Source organism: Equus asinus, chromosome X (genome assembly GCF_041296235.1).
Source record: "Equus asinus isolate D_3611 breed Donkey chromosome X, EquAss-T2T_v2, whole genome shotgun sequence".
Classification (NCBI taxonomy): domain Eukaryota; kingdom Metazoa; phylum Chordata; class Mammalia; order Perissodactyla; family Equidae; genus Equus; species Equus asinus.
In genome coordinates this window covers 20,189,461-20,212,749 of record NC_091820.1, presented here as the reverse complement: position 1 = coordinate 20,212,749, position 23,289 = coordinate 20,189,461, and the positions used below count along the sequence as shown (strand labels likewise).

The 23,289-nt window shown below is 39.6% G+C and overlaps 1 pseudogene; it reads right to left on the bottom strand.

The window, feature by feature from the left end:
• Positions 1–311: 311 nt before the first annotated feature.
• Positions 312–23,163, bottom strand: LOC106835921 (aldehyde dehydrogenase, mitochondrial-like; annotated as a pseudogene).
• Between the last annotated feature and the right edge of the window lie 126 nt (positions 23,164–23,289).

The window sequence follows — 23,289 nt, the reverse complement described above, 5'->3', positions numbered from 1 at the left end:
GCTATTGACTCAATGTTAATACAGTTTTAAACAATGGCTTTTTCGTCCTCCATAAAGTCAAGTTACAGAAGTGTATCAGATGGACAAGATGAGACAGTTGAATCTATTTTTGAAAAATCACCCTGAAAGCTAGTAGTACTCTTCACCCCTCGCCCAACCTATTTATCAATTCAAATTTCTTGATCCAAGAGATTTTGTGGGAGAATTTGTCTTTTGAGACTTTTAGCATGCAAGGGTCATTTTTCTTGATTTTGTTGCTGATCTCATTGAACTTTCCGTCACTGGATGAATAAGGAAGCCAGCATGGTTCTTTATGAGTTCTTCTGAGGAACTTTGACTGTAACGGTTTTCATTTCAGTGTATGCCTGCAGACCATACTCTCCCGGGTCCCCACCATTCCCAGACATCTTGTAGCCACCAAACGGTGGCCGGGCCCCAGATACATCATAGCAGTTGACCCACAAAGTGCCAGCCTGGAGGGCTTGGGACAGAGAATTGGCCTTGTCCAAGTCTTTTGTGAAGACAGCTGCAGCCAGCCTGTGCTTGGAATTGTTGGCTCTCTCAACAACTTCTTTTATGGTCTTGAACTTCAGGATCTGCATCACTAGCCCAAAAATCTCCTTTGTGATGGTCATGTCATCTTGCACATCTCCTAACACAGTGGGCTGGATGAAGTAGCCACGGTCAGCAGCCGCCCCTCCACCACACAGCAGCTTTGTCCCCTCCTCTTTCCAAGATTCAGTACAGTCAAGGACCTTCTTAAACTGAGTTTCATCCATCTGTGGCCCTTGCTTGGTCTAGCTGTCAAAGGAGTTCCCAACTACATGAGAACTGGCAGGGGTGATGCCCAGCTCCATGCACATGGCATAAACACCCTCCTGCACAAAGGTCTGCGAGCCCACACAGTAGCACTGGCCCTGGTTGAAGAACAGGGCAAAGTGGGCTCCAGGCCCAGTCCACATCAGCATCTGACATGATAATGTTGGGGTTCTTTCTCCCCAGTTCCAGGGTCACTCTCTTGAGATTACCTCTCCCCGCAGCAACCTGGATTAGGTGGCCAACCTCCTTAATCAAGTTGGCCATATGGAGGGCAGAGTGGAGTCTGCTCAGCCATCTTCATTATAACCACGTTTCCAGTTGCCAAGGCTGGGCCCAGTTTCCATGTTTGCATCAAGAGAGGCAAGTTCCATGGAATAATCTGCCCACACACTCCCAAAGGTTCATGGTTGGTACAGCTGAAGTCTCCATGGACGGGAGTGGTTTTCCCACGGTACTTATTGGACCAGCCGGCACAATAACAGAGACATTTGAGGACCATAGGTATCCAATCCACCAAGTAGGAGTTGATGTAGGGCTTGCCATTATCCAGGGTCCAAGGCTGCCAGGTAGGTCCAGTCCTGAATCAGATCAGCCAGGCAGTTCAGCAGCCGGCCCCTGTTGGACATATTCATGTGGCGTGAGGACGAGCCCAGCTGGAAGGTGGCTCAAGCAGCCTTCACTGCCCTGTCCATGTCTTCTTCGTCCCCTTCAGCTACCTGACAGATGACTTCCCCAGTGGATGATTGACACTGGGGAATGTTTTCTTGATGACAGCATCATGCCACTCATTGTTTATGAAGATCTTGTTGTAGAAGACCTCAGGCTGCTCACTGGGAGCCGGCAGGGCCTGGGTGGCGGCGGTAAACAGGAGGCAGCAGCCCAGGTGGGGCCCAAGGCCAGTGGTGGTGAGTGCAGCATCTCAACACACTGCGGTGGGTGCGGGCATATGGGTGGTGTGTCAATAGACAGATAGATAGATAGACAGACAGACAGATAGATTTTGTGTGTGTGTGAGGAAGATTGGCCCTGAGCTAACATCTGTTGCCAATCCTCCTCTTTTTGCTTGAGGAAGATTGTCACTGAGCTAACAGCTGTGCCAATCGTCCTCTGTTTTATGTGGGATGCTGCCACAGCATGGCTTGATGAGCGGTACCAAGTCCACGCCTGGGATCTGAAACTGTGAACCTGCGCCGCTGAAGAGGAGCTCACAAACTTAACCACTATGCCACCAGGCCAGCCCCCAATAGATATTTTTTGAAGTAGACAAGCTGATTCTAAAGTCTACATGGAAAAATGAAGCAAGAATAACCAGGAAAACTCTAAAAAAGAAGAATGAAGAGGAATTGGCACTACAAGATATCTTGGTAGCTATCAAAAAACTGTAGGATCTATATTTCACACTGTATAGCCCGATAAACTCCAAGTGTATCAAGTGTTTAATAAGCTTTAAACCATTAAAGTGCTAGAAGAACATGTAACAGAATGGTTTTATAACCTTGGCTTGATAAAAGCCTTTCCAACTACAACTTAAAGTCCTAAAGCCTAAAAGAAAAAAGTCGATGAAATAAAAATTAACTAATTTTTTCATGGAAAAAAGTGCATAAACAAAGTCAAAAGACAAATAATGTTAGGGAATTTATTTGATTCATGCCACTAAGTGCTAATCTCCATTTTATGTTTAAAAAAAAAGACTTATGGAACTCCAAATGGAAAAGATTAATATCCCAATAGGAAAATGGGCAAAAGACATGTCTAGTTACAGCTGAAAACACATGACCCTTAAACGTGATAATAAGTTCAATCTCACTCATAAGATGCAAAAATTTGACAACAGACACGGTCTGTTGGCAAGGCTGTATGAAGGTAATTTACACATGGCTGGTTAGAGCACAAAAATGGTAAAACTCCTAGGAAAAATGATTTAGCAATATCTATCAAAATTACAAATAAATTTGCCCTCTAGCTGAGCAATCCCACTTACAAGAATTCATTTATAGGTATACCTGCACACAGAAGAAAGAACATGTGTACAAGGTTATTTTCTTGTAACGCTGTTTGTAATACCAAAAGTCTGGAAACAATCCAAGTGTCCAATAAAAGGATGCTGATTCAATAAACTGTAGCAGATTCACACAATAAATGACTATGTAGTCAGGAAGCTCTCTGTGTACTTATTCAGAAAGATTCCCAGGGTATACTATTAATGAAAAAAGGAAGACGCAGCACGTGCAAATAGCACACTACCTTCTGTGTAAGAAAGAGAAAAGAAAATCTATTTGCAGCAGCATAAATACTGGCAGAACAAATAAGAAACCAAAATAAGTGGTCATTCATAGGGGCAACGGTGGGGATCAGGGAGGACAAGGATGGGGTGGGAACAGGGATCCTGAATGTATACCTTTTTATATTGTTCTGAATTTTGAACCGTGGGAATATACAGAAATTTAAATGCAAAATTAAATAAACAATACTTATGAACTTTTTTAATGTTGTGAAAGATTCCTTTGGCTTTATTCTGTTTCATCTTTAATTAGCTTACAAAAGACAATTTTAACACTTTCTTTTTACTTAATTACCAAAAACTGTCTTAAGTTCCCATAAGAAACCAGACTTCAGGGGCTCCCTTAGCACAGTGAATTTCCAGCTCTTTTGCCTTTTCTGCAAGCTGACCCCAAACCGTCTACCCACCTTCAACTCCCAAAATGTACCATTCATTTCAGCCAGTATACCAGCTATTAATACGTGTGAGAGTCTCACAGCAGTGGAAAATAAAAGGGGCTACAAGTTATGAAGAGGAGACACAGCCAAGTGCAGATGGGAAAGAAGTGTCTAGAAGGAGAGCTCTCCTTGGGTGAGCCTGTATTAGGACAGAGCAGGTCCAGGTTCGTGTACATTTGTGACTTGGGACCACAGACTCTTCAACAACATTAACCACCGGGACAAATTAAGCCTACATCTTCTGTATTGGTCTTGGTCTCAGTTCTTCCACTTAGAAAAGATCTTAAAGCTAAGAGCCTGTAGATAGTCTCTATGAACTCCATTACTTCAGTTAGTGGCATATTGCATTATTGGTCCTAAACTTCACTCCTCCCTGTATCTATACACCTTGGCCAAGTTACTTAACAGTTCGTCCCACTAGAGGCACAGTGAATTTCCTCATGTCATTAATGTTGGCCTTGGCCATAAGGCTTGGTTTAGCCAATGGAATGTGGATAGAAATGACTGCATCTGTTAAGACTTTTAGATATTAAAAGATATTGTGTATTTGCGCTCACCTTTCTGGTACTTCTGCCATATACATAAGAACATGCCCCAGTTAACCCACTGGTGTAAGAAAGAGGAGAGACATCTAGAAACCTGAACTAACTTGCAGTCTGAGTCAAGCCCAGCCAAGCCAAGCCTTGAGTAACAGCCCCTCAGCTAATATACAGATGTGTGAACAATAGTAAATTGTTGTTTTAAGCCACTGAGTTTTGAGGTAATTTGTTGTGCAGCATAATTGTGTGAAAACCCTATAAATTGTCTGAGAGTGCCGGAAGGTAAGAGGACAGCACAAAAAGACAGGGCAGGGTCCCCCTCTGCTGTGCACAGGGTGGCTAGGAGCTGGAGCCGACTCAATGGCACTAACAACAAAAATCACTGTGGCAATAGCTTATTGATATGTCTGATCAATCTTGGTTCTAGAAATAGATATAAAAATGTGGTTTCATCACATTTGTACACTTATTCCATATAAAAAATAACTTTACCCACCTATTTTCTGATACCTTGATTTCTTTTTTAAAACAACAAAGTGTTTTATTTCACAATTAAAAATAAATGTCTCAAAATACATGTTATAAATAAAATGTTATCTGGAGGTAACTGTTATGGGCTGAATTGTGTCCCCCCAAAATTCATATGTTGAAGTCCTAACCCCTAGTACCCCAGTACCTCTGAATGTGGCTGTATTTGGAGACAGGACCTTTAAAGAGGTAATTAAGTTGAAACAAGATCATTAGGGTGGGCCCTAAACCAATATGACTCGTGTCCTTATAAGAAGAGGAGATTTAAGAAATATTCACAGAAGAAAGAGCATGTGAAGACACAGGGACAAGATCGCCATCTACAAGCCAAGGAGAAAGGCCTCAGAAGAAACTAATCCTATTGACATCTTGACCTCAGACTTCTAGCCACTAGGACTGTGAGAAAACAAATTTCTGTTGTTTAATCCACCCAGTCTGTGGTGTTTGTTATGGCAGCCCTAGCAAACTCATAACGATTTTGGTACTGAGAAGTGGGGTGCTGCTGTAACAAATATCTAAAAATGTAGAAGTGGCTTTGGAACTGGATAATGGGTAGACAATGCCTTAAACTTCAAATTTCTACTGGAAAGTACGCTGAGTAAAAATCTGAGGTGCCAGTAACATCCCTCCTGTGGCACCGGGGAATTGAGATCTCTGTTCCCACCATGCCTATCTTTCCTCAAGCTCAAACTCCTGAGCATGACTCAGCCTTGGAGGCTAGAGGTGGAGAATGGGGAACTCTCCCAACATTGGTCAATCAATAGGGCAGAGCATAGGGAAGGGTACCAGTGCCAGCTATCTGAGGGGAATGTTTGAAGAACTTGACCTCCCTCCTAGGGTTACCATATAAAATATAGGACATTCAGTTAAATTTAAATTTCAGATAAACAACTACTATTTAAATACAAGTACATCTTAAATATTGCATGCAATATTCTTATACTAAAAAAGTATTTGTTGTTTATCTGCAATTCAAATATAATTCAACATACTGTATTTTTATTTATTAAATCCAGACCAATCTCCTTCCCTTTCATTCTTGCCCAGGATTGACGCTATAATTAGAAACAGAGATGAGGGCCAGCCCAGTGGCATAGTGGTTAAGTTTGCGCACTCCACTTCAGCAGCCCAGGGTTCACAGATTCAGATCCCAGGTGAAGACCTACACAAACCTCATCAGGCCATGCTGTGGTGGCACCCCATATAGAAAATAGAGGAAGACTGGCACAGATGTTAGCTCAGCGACAATTTTCCTCAAGCAAAAAAGAGGAGAATTGGCAACAGACGTTAGCTCACGGCCAATCTTCCTCACCAAAAAAAAAGAAGAGGAAGAAACAGTGATGGAATGGTCTCAGGCAGCCACCAGTCAAGAAAGTGGGGCAGAAGAGAAGGGATGTACCTAAACATACATTTCTCATCAACGGATGAATGGATAAACAAAATCTAGTATGTATATATATACACAATGGAATTTTATTCAGCCTTAAAAAGGAATGAAATTCTGACAACATGGATGAACCTTGAAGACATTATGCTAAGTGAAATCAGCCAGATACACAAGGACAACTATTGTATGGTTCCACTTATATGAAGTACCTAGAATAGGCAAATTCATAGAGACAGAAAGTAGAATAGAGGTTACCAGGGGCTGGAGGGAGGAGGAATTGGGTAATGGGTTCAGAGTTTCTGTTTGGGAGGATAAAAAGTTATAGAAGTGGATAGTGGGGACGGTTGTACAACACTATAAATGTACTTAATGCCACTGATTTGCACACTTAAGTTTAAAACGGTAAATTTTATGTTATGTACATTTTACCACAATTTTTAAAAATGTAAAGAGAATCCCCAAGGCTCCCTGCCACTGGCTGGAGCGATTTTCCCCAAGCCATTCAGCCATTTGTCAGTAATGGATAAACATCAATTGAGGGCTACTGCATTATTTTTTATGATTTGCATTAGGTATATATGACTGGATCATAAGCTTCTTGTTGTTACAAAGTCATGCTTCTTTATATCTTCCTCAGTGTAATATACATAGGTACTGCAAATTACTTATTAAAATAATTAATGCCTGTGGCCATATATTTCTTTTTGGTCAGAACAAATCAGTTTATGTTAGGAGGTTTCCATATATTGAATATTTTTACTAATGACTCATCATGACTTGTGAGTGGCTATTCTGGACCAAGTTTGACTATTCAAACAAATTTTAAGACATCACATTAAACTGGTTTCATGAAGTCCATTTCACGCACAAAATCCCAAACCCTTGTTACCCTGCTTGCTGCTATCACACTGGTAGTTTACTGAGCAATAAAGAATTTATACGGCAAATACCTGAGAGATCAATGTTTACCAGAACCTAACAAGGACTTTGAACCTGGAAATTAATACCTACAACATTCTTGAAAACATTGATCATTTCAGTGTTCAAGTAATAATTCCTCACTCCTCTGTGAACCTGAGATCAGATGAAGATACCAATGAAATAAGTTTATTATATTTTGTCTTAAATCTGTTAACAGTTATCCTCTAACACAATCACTATAAATATAACTTACAAGAAGGATTTATCAAACTATACTGACAAGTGGAGAAACACTGGATGAACTGTCAGAAGATTGTTTAAGCACTAAATGAGGATCTACTCACTTATTTCTCAGTTTCCATGTGCATAAAAAGGATATAAAAGTATCTCCTTCACCGACCTCACAAGGTTGTTTTGAGAGTCAGATGAGACAGTAACCTTAAACACACCTTCGAAACCTATAAAGTAAAATATGACATCATGTTGACATTATGAATTTCAGGAGTGAAACTGGGCTTATCCCAGCTACAGACAAGGAGTTGAACTGTCAGCAAAACTTTTGCATTAAAAACTCCAACATTATGTCTAATCCTTAGGAAATTGAATTCATATTTCAGAAAATACATTAGATTCCAGGGCAATAATTAATAGGATGGTAAATGGGATTACATGTCTGGACCAATTCCCAGGGCTTATTCAAAAAATTCACTGAAGTAACCTACATTTGGTTTGAGAGTGTTTGAAGAGTGTTCAACGTATTCAGCAGATAAGAGGTACATCATTTTCTAGAGATGAAGTAAAAACTCTCATTAAAAAAAATGTGTGAGGGGCCAGTCTTGTGGCTGAGTGGTTAAGTTTGCACGCTCCGCTTCGGCAGCCCAGGGTTTCACCGGTTCAGATCCTGGGCGCAGACATGGCACCGCTCATCAAGCCATGCTGAGGCGGCGTCTCACATAGCACAACCAACGGCATTCACAACTAGAACATACAACTATGTACGGGGGGGGGGGTGGCGCTTTGGGGAAAAGAATAAAGGAAAAAAAAGAAGACTGGCAACAGTTGTTAGCTCAGGTGCCAATCTTTAAAAAAAAATGTCTGAAATAATGAAGTCATCAAATAAGTTATCGACAAGCTTGTAAAAAGCATAGTATCCCTAGTACAGATGCCTAATATCTAATGAGATCCTTCTCATTGGTAGAATCCAGATACCATGATAAAGGTTCTGTTCATTAGAAGTCAGAATGTTCCAGTTGGAAATAATTTCTGCTAACTGAGCCAAAAATCTTAACTGGTTCCTAACATAATTGTATCACTTTGGCCTCATCAACATTATCTCCTAGCCAACTAAACTGAGATTCTCTCTCCTTCTCCAAAGACCTTCAAGAGCATAAGCAAGAGGCTCTCCTTTTTTGAGAGTATGACATAAAGATGCAAGAACAGAGGCAGAAGGAAACAGCCTATAGAATAACAGTTTCAACTTTGAAAAGAAAATTACAAAGCTCTTGGACTTGTTCAATTTCTAGGGGAAAAAAAGATATCCCCAGACTCTACTAAGGAAGCAGAGAACATGGTCTAAGGGATTTGGAAATTATGTTTGTTTACCTTGAAAGATAAATAAAGAGGACTGGAATACTTCAGCGTCGGATGTTCTTAGTGATTCTCCAATTTGGTTATAAAATTAAATTAATTTCCTTCAAGATTCTCAGGGTCAAAAGATTTACTCTTAAGAAGCTTTCTACTTGAAATTGTTATTGTTGAGAACAGATTTAAAATGCATTAGGTATATTCGGAAAACTAAACGGAAAAATAACAACACTAATTGGGCTGACCCTCCTGCCTCCAGAAAGTTAAGATATATGTTTGACAGGTAATTAAATGCAATATTCTAAAATGGGACTGAAATCAACAGAGAAACTCTTCAGAATACCAATGGCAGAGGAGCTTATGTTTCTCTTACCTTCTTTCAATTCCCACAGAATGTTTTCCACTAAAATGGATATTTGAGCCACTGTCAAAATGAAGAGCCTCTCTTCGAGAAGAATGCATATTTTGTATGGTTAGAGAGGCAATTTGATGCTGGAAAAAAACATGAATTTTAATATTTGGTAGACATGGGTCCAAATTCTGGTTTTGTCACTTACCAGCTCATGATGCTAAGTTAGTTAATCTCTTCAAGCCTCAATATTTTTCCTCTATAAAATGTGGACAATAATATACAAGACTGTTAGGAGAACAGGAAATTTTACAAATATTTATACAGCTCGTTAGAGTGCTAGAGCATAGTATATTCACAATAAAAGTTTGCTGAGCTGCACATCTAGTAATAATGTCAATCTCTGAGAGAGAACATCATCATTGCAAAGATAATAGCTATTATTTTCCTGAAAAGGATGTAGTTAACTTCTATTGGGACTATGCTTAGTGCTAACAGCTTTCAAACACAGATTTCACCTTGCTCTTAGCACTCACACCCAACCACAAGCAGATTTAATCCACATCCGTCTTCTCTTTACAAAGGGTTATAATGGTATCAAACACTGAAGGTTTTGATTGGATAACTCAAAGGATTTCCCACCTGCTGTGATTCTGATTGGCTGAGTGGAAACAATAAAATGGCTACATGTGGGTTGACCTACAAAACTCATTTTCCAACAACAACGACAAAAAAAGGGCATTTAAAAAAAAGAATATCATCTCCAAATGGGAGAAGAGAGTTGTTTTTTCAATCACATTATTCATTTTCATCCTATTGTATTTCTTTAGGGCCACTAGAAGTAAGATTTGCAAATAAAATGAAAAAGGGATGCCCATGTTACATTTAAGGGCTTGGAGAATGCTAATGAGATTTTTTAACCCTAAAAAAAACCCTCATAGAAATAAAAATATATTAAAAGAAAATCCACAAAAGATAACCAAGATAAATGCAGAAAAAAATCAAAGACTGAGTACGTATAATAGTCCAAAGAATCAGTCTGCTTGGGTGTAACAATAAAATATATATATATGGCCTATTTGTGGTGATTTCCTTCAGTTTGAGCATGGACAAATTTTCTCTCCACTAAGAATGGGTTCTTTTATTCTCAGTTTCATTCAAGTAATAGTGGACTCAACTTTTCCTTAATATTGTGGGATACCATGCTGTGGAAATGGCTTCAAATAATGAGCACTGGGGGGGTGACTGAAATGCTGCTCATGTTTACACTGGCACACCGGCACAAACAAAAGCCCCAGCACACCGGCAGCACTCTGTTCATCTGCTGATTTTCTCCAATATGGTTCCTGCTGAGACACAATAACAAGGGAAAATAACAAAAAGTCAGCTAAAAGATCTGTTATGGGGATGGGTAAGAACGTCTTTTTAAAATAAGACTATAATATGCTCATATAGTGCTGAAATTCACCCACACTGGTCAAAATAATTCATGAAGATGGAGTTTCAAGTCTATTCAAAATATTACCACAGGGAGCTCTACTAGTGCATGTCAAATAATAGAGTCCAAGGGTGTTAGCCAGTCTAAAGGAGATGTTTATTATCTATGCCACCCCTTCTCCCCACCCTTCTTACCCACCACTCAACTCAAGGGTATTGTCAGAAGCAGCCAATAGCAGGTCATGTGATCAGAAATGGGCACAGTTCATAATGGATATGTAGTACATACACGAAGAGAGTAATTTTACAACTTGTGAGCTTCACCACTATGCCCCCCATTTTAATGAAACAATAGCAATTTTTAATTTATGAGATTTTCTATCAGAAGACTGAAATCAATACCATATATCTAATTGGCCTTCCTATCTCAAGGAACATTAATTTTGTATGAGCATTTATCAGAGATTAAATTCCTTAAACTTTAGGAGAAGGGAAGAGAATAACTTAATCTGAGATTCCCTTAATTAGTTATAATGTTCTATATTTCTATTAAAAATCTTACATCAGAGCCTCAAAATCAGTTACCATAATGGAAGGTATAGTAGATACTGCAGTGATTTGTTCTGGTATCTTAGAATGAATCAGCAGCATTTCTGCATACCACAGTGCTGGTAGGTACATCACAAAAAGAAATCTAGGCATAGGGAAACAGCTGGCCTCAACCTCCAAATTGTTAGGAAATGGAATAAAAGTGAAAGCAACACAAAAAGCCATATAATGAATTTAATGACACTCAAATAGCTTGGACTCTGCTGGATGCCACTGGCCTCCCTCTAAACATCCTATTGATGCTACTCACAATACCAGTAACATCATTTTTACTGACAATTTTCAATTTACCATGACTCTTTGGACCAATTCTACCACTCAATGACTGCAATTGAAGAGTTGGAACAAAGGTAAGTTAATGGCTCAAAATAATTTTTAAAATTTTATTTAAGGTCTTCTTCCTCTACCACCATGACTCTCCTCTCTCCCCTCCCCAATTCCTATCCTCCTTTCTACACTGTGTATTGCGGAAGAAAGGTTAAAGAGAATGGAAAAATTGGGAGGAAGAGAGAAATTCAGTAATGGTTTGTGGCCCCTAAGGCCAAATACCAGAACCTGTGATATCATTCCACCAAAGACATGAAGATTGGGAAAGACTCAAAAATAAATTTGTCAGTGAGGCCACACTGTGAAAGAGCCTTGGGGCCGGCCCAGTGGCGCAGTGGTTAAGTGCGCACATTCCACTTTGGGCTGCCCGGGGTTCGCCGGATCCCGGGTGCGGACATGGCACCAATTGGCGAGTCATGCTGTGGTAGGCGTCCCACATATAAAGTAGAGGAAGATGGGCATGGATGTTAGCTCAGGGCCAGGCTTCCTCAGCAAAAAGAGGAGGATTGGCTGCAGATGTTAGCTCAGGGCTGGTCTTCCTCAAAAAAAAAAGAAAGAAAGAAAGAGTCTTGACCTTAGATGACAGAATTTGAATTCAAACACTCCTAGATGAAAAAGCAATGAGATCTAAAGGAAATGGAGTTTAGGAAGGATTATGGTGAGTGGATTAATCAGAAGTCTTTCCAGTTTCTATTGACAGAAATCTAATACAACATGGCAAAAAGAAAAGGGATTTTTTAATTATGTAATTAAGAGGTCCAGGGATATTCCAGCTTCAGGAATGGCTTGGACCAGGGGCTCAAACAATGTCTTCAGGATTCCATCACTCTGTCTCTCCATTCTTCAGCTCTATTTTTCTCAGTAGGTTCTTTCCTGTCTTTCATTCCAACAGCTCAATTGTCCCAGCAGAAGAAAAAGAGAGCTTCTTTACCTTCTCAATATTTCCAATAAGAACACCCAGGTTTGAGTTCCACTGATCAGGACAAGTTCATATACCCAAATCCTCTAGTGAAAGGAAGTATAGTGAGGAGAGGCATACTGGCTCAACCCAAACTTCATGGTCTGAGAGTTTTCCAAAGAAAAATTGAAGTGCCATTACTCCAACAGAGAGGAATGGACACAGGGCAGAACAAAGCAAAAGATAATCACCACAGTAGGGCTAGATGCTTGCGAAAATGTTATCTAGATATGTACAATTAGGTTAAGATAAAAGAAATTGCTAATTGTCCCCCAATATCCATTTTCTTTTTCTTTCTTTTGGTAATAGATTCCCCAAGTTTTATTTGGTACACCACCACCCTTACAGCTAGGTGTAGCTGTTTGACTAAGTTTAGGCTGATGGGATGTGAGAGAAAGTCAAGTGCAACTTTCAGATCATCTGAGAGATAAAGATGTTTCCAGGAACAACTTCTTTCTCCCTTCTCAATGTCTGAAAAGTAGCCACAACTACAGCTGCCAACTTGGACCAAACTCTAAAAGCCACATATTGAACAGGTCAAAGTTGACCCAGTAGCCTGCATCACTGAGTGGCCTGGTAGAGCAGAAATGTCTGCCCAACCTAAACTACCCTTTGGACTTTCACCCCAGACAGAAATAAGCACCTTAAGCATCTGTCTTACATGTCTTATTCAAGCCACTATTTGGAGTCTTTTTGTTTAACCTGTACGCTGATTAATATATTAAAAGACTCACTATGGCCAAGTTCTAGAGAAAAATGGCCAAAAGTATTTTAAAATAATGGACCCATAAGGGTTTGTGAGTACATTTTATTACATATATGTAGCATTTTATGTAACCACAATACTAGGATATATAATAAGAGAATATTTCTTAATCTTTATAACATTAGATCTTATATAAGTAAAAGGTAACTTTTACTTGTGAGTGGTAGAATTAGACATTAACTTTACTCTCTTCTTCATGCTTGTCTTCATTTTGTAAATTTTCTAAAATTAACATTATATGTTTGAAGTAAAATAGAGGTTATTCTCAGTCTTATAAAAAGGAAGGAAATGGCTTTTCCAAGGGAATTCTGTTCAGGAAATTAAGATATATTTGCTGCTCAGTGAGAAATGACGTAGCAGTGGTCAAGAGCCAAATACATAATCTCAGATACTGTGGGAGATTGCAAAAGTGGCCACAACTTCTTTCCATTTCTGTATCAATGCCTTTTTGCAATATAACTTTGCAGCTCCCTCCATCAAGAGGTGGAATCTATTCCTCCACTCCTTGAAAGCTGAGCTTGGCCATGTGACTTGCTTTGGTCAATGAGACGTTAGCAAATGTGATGGAAGTTGAGGCTTGAAAAGTACTTGCACACTGAAGCTTGCTCTTTCTTGCTGCTCTTGGGAACCCTGAAAACACCACACGTGACCAAGCCTAGCCTAGCCTAGCCTGCTGGATGATGACATGTGCCCAAGTTATCCCTGTTACCCCAGATGACATCGACCCAACCACCAAATGCGAATGAGGCCACCCTAGACCATACAGTCCTGGCAATGCTGGCCCAAACCAGAAGAGCAACCCAGATGATCCACAGAACTGTGAGAAATAATCACATCTGTTTAAAGCCACTAAAGTTTTGTGGCTGATTGTTATGCACCCTGTTAAATAAAGGATATCCTCCAGTTTACTCATTTTGAAGGGTTAAGTAGATGATGTACAGGTTTTATTGGTAAAAGTGATGAATTTACCAGTGAATCCATATCATTACAGTATCCCCCCCTTATCTGCAGGGGATATGTTCCAGGACCCCCAATGGATGCCTGAAAACATGGATGCGAACCTTCTATATACTATGTTTTTTCCTATACACACGTACCCATGATAAAGTTTAATTTAAAAATTAGGCGCAGTAAGAGATTAACAACAATTAATAAAATAGAACAATTATAACAACATAATGCAATAAACGTTACCATAGGGGCCGGCCCCGTGGCCAAGTGGTTAAGTTTGCACGCTCCACTTCAGCGGCCCAGGGTTTCGCTGGTTCGGATCCTGGGCGCGGACATGGCACCGCTCATCAGGCCATGCTGAGGCAGCATCCCACATGCCACAACTAGAAGGACCCACAACCAAAAAAATATACAACTATGTACCGGCAGCCTCTGGGGGAGAAAAAGGAAAAAATAAAATCTTTAAAAAAAAAAGTTACCATAGATCTTAGCAACCTCAGCATACGATTTTTTTTCCTTTCCTTTAGTCAAGAACTTTCACCATTTCACTTAAAGGGGGCACTTCACTGCTTCTCTTTGGCATACCCAAATTGCCAGTATCACTACTTTTGTGATTTAGGGCCTTTATTAACTAAAATGAGAGTTACTTGAACACAAGCACTGTGATACCATGACAGTTGATCTGATAACTGAGACAGATATTAAATGACTAATGGGCAGGTATCAGTAGGATACACAGCGAGGATATACTGAACAAAGGGATGATTCTCATCCTGAATGGGTAGGAGTGGGATGGCTCAAGATTTCATCATGCTACTCAGAAGAGCGCACAATTTAAAACTCATGAATTGTTTGTTTCTGGAACTTTTCATATAATATTTTCAGACCATCACTGACCACGGGTAACTGAAACCACAGAAAGCGAAACTGCAGATAAGCGAGGACTGCTGTATTTGAGTTTATTCAGCCTAAATAATAGGAATTAGAAATTGAAAGCAATGCATAAAAGCAGTAATGAATAATGAAGGCGTTCTTAAAGTTACAAGGTTCAAATAACATTATGCAATATTTTTCACTTATAAAATTCTCAGGAGAAATGTAATGGCCAAGAGAATGATAGATGTTTCGAATTGGAAAGGAATTTACATTTCATAAGATTCATGCCCTTCTCTTCACAGTTGAGGAAACTGAGACTTAGAAAGGTGAATTGGTTTCCTATGTTTTATACAATTTATGTCAACTCCAAAAAATAGCTTCTTTGCATTGTGAAGGCTTCCTGATTCTAACCCCAAATCCCAAGGCAATTTCACAACCTCAGAGGCAATGGGTTTAGGAATTTTGAATCAGAACACTGCCTGACACTTAGTAAGAGTTCACATATGAAAATCACAACAAGCAGCTTATGGATGTAACAAAGTCACAGCTAGTCCAAAGAGTGCTCTAAACATTGGCTCGGTTCCAAAATAGTACCCTTGTGCTCTTCCTCCAAAACGCAGGCCCCAAAATCTAGGGTAGACAAAATTCTGAAAGCCGATGATAGAGATATTCTTACTGGCAATTAGCGATAATGAGAACTTTGTTAAAGCCTTAGATTTCTTTTCTGTCACACACTCCCCATGAAAACTTTACCATGGACTGAATGTTTGTATCCTCCCCAAACTCGTATGTCGAAACCTAATCCCCAATGTGATGATATTAGGAGGTGGGGCCTTTGGAAAGTGATTATGTCATGAGGGCAGAGCCCTCATGAATGGGATTAGTGCCCTTATATAGACCCCAGAGAGCTTCCTCACCCCTCCTACCACGTAATGACACAGCAAGAAGATGGCCACCTACACACCCAAAAGCAAGCTCTTACCAGACACTGAATCTGCCGGCACCTTGATCTTGGACTTCCCAGCCTCCAGAACTGTGAAAAATAAATACCTGTCGTTTAAGCGACCCAGTCTATGGTGTTCTTATTATAGCAGTCCAAACTAAGACAAATGTGCACAGCTGCAATGAAAATCCTCTAGAATTGTGCACTCAACTTATTACCATAAACTAACCACCTCAAAACTCAGAGGCTTAAAACAACAATTTATTATTTTTCCCAATTCTGCAGGTTGCCTAGGCAGTTCTTCTGTGACCTCTCCTGGACTCATGCACGCGGCTGTATTTGGCTGGAAGATCAGCTGGGGACTGGGCTCAGCTGGGACGGATAGCATAGCGGAGCCCCTCTCTCCACATGGCCCTTCATCCAGGACATCTTCATGGAATGGTGATCCAAATGCAGTGCTCAAAGAGAACAAAGGCTTCAGAACTTGCTTATCACAATCTAAAGGTCAAAGCAAGTTACATGGTCAACTCAGACACAAGGGGTGCGGCAACAGACTCCACGTTTTGTTGGGATGAACTGCAAAACATCGTAGCTATGCTTTTCAACCTACCCCAACACTCTGATCCAGGCTCAGATATCTACTTTTCTGCCATTTACAACTAATGAAAAATGACACTGCTGAAATGAAAATTCCCTAGAATTGCGCACCTAAATCTTTTAGCTGCACCAAACTCAAATTTTTCTACAGAGAGACTGTGGTACTTGCCTAATTGTGATTGTCAAATACATTAATAACCTTCCTGAACAAGAAACTGCATTAGGAATCATACTGAACAGTTATCACCATAAGTCATTTCCAAGATAATTATAAACAGCATCACCAATACACAATGCCACAAAAGGAAGTGCTAGTTTTTTCTATCAAATGGATTTAAGATTTGAATGTTAAAAGTGTACCAATAGGAAATATGGAAATATGGGTGAAGCTTTTTCTAATAATCTTTAGGTAAAGATCTTTTTAAGCATGACCTACAGGCAGAAACCATAAATGAAAAGATTGATGGCTTTGAATATATAAAAATTTAAGACCCCTGTATGACAAATAAATATATACATTAAACAAATAATAAAAATAAGAGTTCTTATAGTGTTTACTAAGCACCAAGTACTATTCTAAGTATTTTGCTTATTTTAATCCATTGATCCTTACAACAGTCCTATGAGGTAGATACTATTATTTTCCCCATTTTCAGGTGAGCAAACTAAGGCACAGGATAATAATATAAGATATCAAGGTAGTAAGTAGCAGGGCTAGTATTTGAACCCAAGCAGTATTGGCTCCAGCGTCTAAATTCTAAATCACTACACTCTACAGAAAACCTGGAAAATATGAGCAAAATAAATACGGCATAAGCTTAATGTCATTGATATATTAAGAACTCTTGCAAATAAAAAAGAAACAGAAAAATACACCATTTTCTAGGGACAAGGGCTATGAACAAATAACTCACAAAAGGGAAATGTAAATGGCCTATAAAATATGAAAATGTTCATCCTCACTAGGAATCATAAGAACTCTAACGAGATACCATTTGACTCCTGGCCAGCTTAGCAAAGACAAAAGCATGATAATACCCTTGGATATTATCTCCTTGCTGGTAGGAAGGTAAATTGATAAAATATTCCTGGAAGATAATTAGGATATATATACACCATTCAACCATTCAACTATGGATGAGGTTTGATCCAGCAATTTTACTTCTAATAACTTTTCCAAAGAGATAATCAGACAGGCACATGAAGATGTAGGTTAAAGAAATGTACTGTAGCATTGTTTATATTTACTAAAATACGAGAAGAATAAAACATTGATTAAATATGCTATGATTCCTCCATAAACGGAATACTATTTAGGTTTTTAAAACAATGATACATAATTCCATTTGCTGACATGGAGGTTTTTTTATATCTTTATAATGTTATACTTTAGTTTTTGTATAACTCTTCATGTATTTCATTTATCACTTCTACAGTCATAAAAAAGCCAATCACCTCATTTCTAGTTTAGAGCAGTGAAACTCTTTCCAAGCCCTAAAATGACTCCCTTTAGAAAAACCTACAAGCAAGACTTTTCTCTTCCCCATCTCAGTGGACACCTATACAATTGATTTTGCTAGAAACATGAGGAGAACACTTACTGTTACACAGTAAGGGCTACTTGATACTCAGAACTACCCAGGGTGATTGCCCCATGGCCTCTAACACTACAGCCCCCACCTGATCAGCTTTCTAATCATTAGTCATCTGAGAGCTGAAAATAATGATAGATGACAAATCACAGCTCCCCAGAGCTCATCAGCCAATTCAGTTCAGGGGATAAAAACCAGCCCAGTAATATATACTTCCCAATGGGTTTGAGGAGAGAGAAGGAGAGCCCAGGAAAACTTGCTTCCTAAGTGCAGGCAATTAACAGTCACTGCTTCTCGGGCCTTCTTAAGCAAAGATGTCACATGCTCAGAGCCAGGGACAGTCAGAAGCTGCAGAATGTCCTCGCCTGCTGACTGATGAAAATAACTGACGCTGGGGTGCCAGCTGAAAAATCAATTATTCACATCTTCTAGGCAGCTGCCGCCTACACAGCCAGCAGTGGCAGGTCGCAGGAAGGGGAGATTGTTGTGTTTTGTTGTAACATGCATTATCCATTTCTCTGGCCTTGGCGCTCAACAACAGCAAAATCAATAGGCTACTCCAAACTGAGAAACAGACAAGTTGGGCACCAACTGCATTCCAAGCACCTGGAAACCTCCTAACAACTTCATCACAGACAAATGACAAGAGGGAAGGCTCCTCATCTCACCATCATCATTTTCCATATTCTGTGTCTTTCCTATTTCCCACAGTAATAAGAAGGAGAACCCAAAGTTTCATGTCTTCCTCATGATTGGGTCACCTTTGCTAGAAGCTGGAAAGAGAGATTTGTTCTCAAAAGCTCCTCAGCTGTTTTTCATCTTTCTCATCACTTGCCTTATGTCTTGTGGCCCAGAAAGTCCCCTTAGATATGTGGATTTGTCTTTTCAAAGAGCAGAACCTAATAAGGTTAAGAAGTTCAGAAAACTCATTTCAGCATTTGCCAAGCATCATGAATTAAAGAAAATATAGAGCTTGTTTTGTCAAATCACTTAGGTTTAAAATATATTTTAAGAAGATATTTATTTATATGGTTCTAATGTCTGCTGCTCTTTTATAAACAAAAATTACAGAATTGTGAGGATGCAAAATAGTACAGACAATTTGGGAAATAGTTTGGCAGTTTCTTATAAAGTTAGGTATACACTTACCATATGACCCAGCAATTCCACTCCTAGATGAAATGAAAATTTATGTTCACACAAAAACCTGTGCATGACTGTTTATAGCAGCCATATTCAGAATATCCAAAAACTGGAAGCAATCAAAATTTCCCTCCACTGGGAGATGCGGAATGGCTAAATACACTATGGTACATAAATAGAATGGAATAGTGGTCAGTAATAAAATGGAACAAACTACCAAGATGTGCAAAAACATGGATGAATCTCATAAGTATTAGCTAAGTGAAAGAAGCCAGATTCAAAAGCTCATATTGTATAATTCCATTTATAGTTACATTCTGGATAAGGCCAAACTATAAGGACAGAAAATAGATCAGTGGTTGACAGGGGCTGCGGGTGTGGAGAGGGTCTAACTACAAATGGGCAGCTGGGTGGAATTCTTTAGAGTGATGGAACTGTTTCATACCTTGATTGTGATGAAGCTTATATGACTGCGTGTCTTTGTCAAAACTCCCAGAGCTGAGTCAAAACTCACACCACAAGAGTAAATTTTACTCTATGTAAATTGTACCTTAAATTTTAAAAATTGAAAAACATTTAGGTAGGAAAAAGAACTCAAGGAATTCTTCCCCAGTGGTAAACCCAGTTGTCTCTCATCCCAATACATTTTCCTACTGTTTCACCATCCTTGCTTATGCCACATTCTCTCCTATTACATCTGGGCTAGAGTTGCAGTGCAATTTGCAGCTGGAGCAGACAGGACTCTCCAGAGCATATGCCTCCTTGCAAATCTCTAGGACCATGGACAGAAGCACCAGCCAAGGCCAGTCCGGATAAAAAAATGCATTCATGGCTGCTCAAGTCTCAAAGCCTTTCCTCCAAAAGCTTTCTGAAAGAGTTAGAACAAACAGGTAAGGATGTCACATAGATAGAGCACTAGACACAAAAATCAGGAGTCCCAGGTGGATTTTTACCAAATCTGCCACTAATTCACAATGCGATCTTAAACAAGTACTTCACATTTATAGCTGTCAAGGTCCCACAGGATAAAAGTCAGCTCAGGTAGCTCAAGAGACTTCAAAAGAGTTGGGAAGGTGAAGGGAATCAATAAGGAGTGTTGAAACACCCAGACATTAGCAATACTGGGAAGCTGTTTCCACCCTCAGTCCTGCAGATGCAGGAGGAAGAGGTGACGGTGTTACAGGGACCCAGTGAGTGTGAGAGTGAAGGAGAGACTTTCCTGGCAAGAGCTGTGGTCATGAAAGAATGACCCAAAGCCAAAATCACAGCCCAAAACTTGAAAACACCATTTCTCTCCTCCTCTCTCCAATTTCCTATTGGTGTCTCCCATTGGCTAAACCAAACAGGCCAGCTGGAAAGGAAGCTTAGGTGATGCAGACTTGGTGGTCAGCCTCCGGGACTCAGGTAAGGGCAGAGAGGGACAGAGAATGGATCCTAGAAGGAGTGGAACGGAGAGAGCAAACTAAGAATAACAAGGACCACATTATTTACTAAAGTCATATAGTTTGATGACTTCTAAAATCCTTGATGCATATATAGTCTATGAATCCACCTGACAGTCAACTTTTGAAGCCCTCCTCCATGTTCCCTAGGAACCACACTTTCACATGGAATAATTCATATTTCCTCAAAAATGCAATTACTTTCAGTCATTGAACTAAAACCTGTTTTTCATCCAGCTAAATTGAATTTTGCCCAGTGGTGGATGGTCAATATCCTTAGTCAAGCAGAACCTCTTTAGAAAAATTCTCAGTTGCCTATCAAAACTTCGAGCAAGATGCTTGAGAGGAATAAGTATATGACTAAATCCTTACTTTTTCAGTTAAATATCCTAGAGATTTGCTCTAGAAAAGGGTGCAGCCATCTGGTAGGGCTTCCTTCCTCACTCTACCATCTCAGGATATAGAATTATGAGTATAGATATGAATATAATATAGACATGAAACAGAAATAGTCTGATATCATCCTTCGATTTTTTTAATTTATTTTTTACCCTGTATGTAATGTATGTGTGTCCTGACTCCATAACTCTACAAGGGGCTATAAGACTATATTTTTTATTTATATTTATATAAAGTTCCAGAACTAAAACACAAACTACATAGAAAACCATGCCACTGGAAGATAAACACAGCCTATTTTCAGTCCTATAGAGCACTGCTTAGGACTTACAAGTTATGAGACCTTCTTTACTTTGATTTTTTTTTCACAATCCCCCAAGCGATGGTCTTCATTCTTCCCTTAAACTCAGAAAACTTTTTTAAAATCTCTGTGTATGTTTCTAGCTGCAATGGAAGTAAAAACAATTCTGCCACATGAGAAAGGAAACCATAAGTGGGGGCAACCCAAGCATGGCCTTAAGCAGTGTATCCTCTGTGGTGCTCATAAGCCCACAAACTATATTCAGCAAGATGTCCTTGTTGCCATCCAACAAATCATAAGCCCTGCAGCTTCTCCACTGAACTCTCAATGGTGCGTGTGTCCAAGGTGCTTCTTGAGAGGACGGAAGTGGTACTGAGGTGATTCGGTCTCTGTCAAAACCCTAATGCTCTTCATCTATCAGGCGTTGAGTTGTTAGACTGATGCCTAAGTGTAACAATGCATTAAGCAGGTCATTTGCGGCTCCCAAATTGAAGGGAAGGGGCTAAACAGCATGTGGATTCCTGATACCCTTCCACTTTAGGGTCTTATTCCAATTTAAAGACTGTCAGAATCTATTCCCAGGAAGTACAGTCAAACAACCAGCGGCTGGGTTTGAGCCACACTGATTTTCTGAGCTCTTTCGTATAAGGTGACTGGCTACCTGGCTGATTTGCCTCGCGGTGTGAAGGCAGAGGCCCTTCGGCAGTATTCAGGGCTGAACTGAGCAGATTCTCAATATCACACAAGAGTAACTGCAGCTCTGACCCACTTCCCAGGCCTGAGGCAAAAGTGCAAAGTAGACTCTACTCGGAAGCCTTTCCTTCTTTCTTCCTGAATTGCCTTTCCTTCCAGCTCTGTTCCTCATCCTACCCTCTTAAAAAGCCATCCTTTTTCCTCTGTTTCCCATCCTGCCCTCATAATGATCTATGGCTCTAAGAAGCTCCAAGCTGCAGGACATCCATCAATGGTTATCCTTCCCCCAGAGTCCCTCATTCCAAAATCATTTCTTCCTCCCCAACACCCCATAAGATACGGATGATGGAAAAACTCAATATTCTCTAGAAATATCTAAATTTTGAGGTGGAAATTGTTAAACCAAAATAATGTTGCACTCAAAGAAAATAACTAGAAAACGAGTTTCTCCATTTTCACTTCACTTTGGCTGTCTAAGCTGTCCAGAGTGAAGACAGTGGAGGGGGCAGGGAACTCTCCATCATTTCAGAATTCCTTTCCGAAAGGAAGAAATAACTTCCCATCTGGCCTCCTCCAGGAGGACGGAAGGAAGGAAAGAACACCTCTCCCACCTTCTGGAAGCCATCATCCACTTTATGATACCCCATTTCTACCTTATAAATAAGGTTTGAACGGGGTCATTAAATCTACTTTAACAATTTATATTAAAATATCCTTTTTGGAAATGAGTTTATCAAATGTTTGTCACAGATCCCTAACCTCCAAATTTATGCCACTAATTACATAATTTTAAATTACTGTTTTTTAATTAACCTCTCTAACTTTGGGGATCTTATCTTTTCCTTGTAATTATCCTAGCTTTCAGTTTTACTCCATGTGATCTATCTTAATACTTTTTTGGAAGTAAATAGGCTATAAGTAAACGTCAATAAAATATATTTTAAAGACCTGTGTAGATGACAAATATAATTGTTCTGATTCTAGCCACCAGCACTGAGTTAAGTGCTCCTGTAAGGGTAAGATATTAACCTCTACGCTGGAAGAGGATCCGTGGCTGAAAAAGCTAATGTATAAATAAGATGTTAGCAACTTAAGCCGTAGAATTGGACTCGCCAGCTTTTACAACTCACACACATTAAGCAGAACTACCTTTGGAAAGCTTCTTTCCCAGACTAAACTGTCAGCTCTCTTCCTTGAAAGATGTCTCCATCTAAAATGGTATCTCAACTTCCCAAATGACTCCACCCCACTCCTACGGGCAGTATCAGAATGCAGCAAGATCATCGTGGATCATTTCTTGTTGTGTTGGTGTTTTTTGAAAGAGGGAGCAAGACTGGCAAACAGCAACTGAAAAATCCATTAAATAAATCTATCAACAAAATGCAGAATAAGCTTGAAAAATAATGAGAC